Below are 1,916 nucleotides of genomic sequence, written 5' to 3' on the forward strand. Positions count from 1 at the left end.
ATTGCTGTATAGTCTTAATCTCTTCCTTCTCCACTCCAGTATTGTGAGCATGGCTTTGTGTGAATTCAGTAGTCATTTGTCATGATTTATACGAAATAAAGCAGAGGAAACATGTATCTATCCCCAAAACAACTTTTTTGGTGCATCTGTCATTATTGTACTAATTTTTTCGCACTTGTACCTTTTTCTTAAAAGTGTGTAACACAACCATCCATGTTTTTTAATTTGGCCATTAAGACAAAAGCATTACTACAATCATGTACATTAATGACTGGTGGTTTAATTATTATAATATACAAGGTAATAATGACCAGCTGATCCTTATTGAGGATATATTAATATAGAAGAGAGGCCTAGACCTTTCTCACAACTCATAATACATTTAGCTGTGTATACGGCTTTAGGTCTAATGTCTTAGGCAACTTTTAAAATACCATATTTAAAGTGGAATATTTTAAGGTGATTTTAATATGACAATTACAAAAACTGGAATGCTTTTGAAGCCAATACAGGATGGTCACAACTCAAACCTTTGTAATCAAAATCCGCTTAAAAATTTTCCAAAAATTGGGTTGGTTTCAAAAGCAATTTTGCCCTTTTGCCCATAAACTTCATTACCTTAAAATAATTATTAGATTCAATTTCTCTGTAAGTCTCTCAATCATAGTGAAACCTCTTGAGATTTACAACCAGCGTAGGAAGAGGAGGAGTCTTAAACTATTGATACATGTATGCTTAAAGTGTCCATCTAGAAACATAAAAATAAATCATTAATTTTAATTAAAAAGATGTTACACAGAAGTACTATAGTTATGTGTCACACTTATATTGGTTCATTTAAAGGGATTTTGATTTGTAAAAAATGCAATTGGTAGGTTTTATACTGGCAATTGCTCACTGAGTAAAGGGTTAAGAGGTAGAATTATTATTAGTATTATTTTGATATTTGAATACCTTCTATTGACATTCGCCACAGATGTACATGTTGTTCCCCTCAAGCTTGTCACCTCATACTAACTCTTAAAGACTCTCATTGAGACTGTTAGACTGAACCACTGAGAGCTGGAGGAATGTAAAACCTTGCTGCTTCTCAAACTTTTAGAGGAGGAGAAAGAAAAAGAGCAAAAATAGGAGAAAGAAAGAGATAGGAAAAAGAAAGTGAAAGAAAGATTAAGAATTAAGAATGAATAAGGTAAATAAAAAAAGTGATGGAAAAATTCATTCATAGTTCATACATACATACATATACAATTATACTGTATTGTACATGTATGGACAATATTTGCAGCCATGGCACATGATTTCGTCCAAAAGCTGTCCACCAAATTCTCCAAAACTTTACTGTGGCCACTTTAAGATCATTTTGTCAATTTTGTCTGGACGTTTTGTTTCATGAGCTTGCAGATCATACAAATTATGCTAAAATAGGGTCACATAAAGAAGACACACTGAAAGAGGCGTGGCACACTTTTCTGGTTTTTAGATTAGTGTTGTGATTAGGGTTTAGTTATTTTATTTAGACACACCTTATTGCCAGAGGAGGTATGACACGGTTGACCTTTCATTAATAATTGCAAAGTTCAATTGCATTCCATTGGTATCACATGATACAAAATGGGAGCTGTCTGATGACTGTATCACAAAGCAGGCCTATACTGCAGAAGCTATAATGATTTATGACAATCCTTGACAGTTGTGAGAATCACTAGCTCATGGAGAATATTTCTTTGGGGTTTATAGACATGAATATAAGAAGGAGAAAGAGACAAGGCATCTTAAATTTGATCCTGTTCTTTGCTTCATCAGATAAATAGATCTTCACTAGTTTAAGATTTTAAAAATAACTGCAATCATCATAGTTTGTAGTGAAGTAATAAAATTCTCATTGGGTCTTTTCTAATGCTTTAAATTACTGC

General features: G+C 32.8%; 1 long non-coding RNA gene across 1 annotated transcript; it reads left to right on the top strand.

Annotated features, from left to right (window-relative positions):
- Positions 1-1,664: 1,664 nt before the first annotated feature.
- LOC109588714 (uncharacterized) lies at positions 1,665-1,909 on the top strand. The gene is made up of 2 exons (XR_002188327.1): positions 1,665-1,695; positions 1,741-1,909. It is a non-coding gene; the product is annotated as an uncharacterized LOC109588714 (long non-coding RNA).
- The last annotated feature ends 7 nt before the right edge of the window (positions 1,910-1,916 follow it).

The sequence above is a fragment of the Amphimedon queenslandica genome, unplaced genomic scaffold (assembly GCF_000090795.2).
Source record: "Amphimedon queenslandica unplaced genomic scaffold, v1.1 AMPQUscaffold_11911, whole genome shotgun sequence".
NCBI classification, from domain to species: Eukaryota; Metazoa; Porifera; class Demospongiae; order Haplosclerida; family Niphatidae; genus Amphimedon; species Amphimedon queenslandica.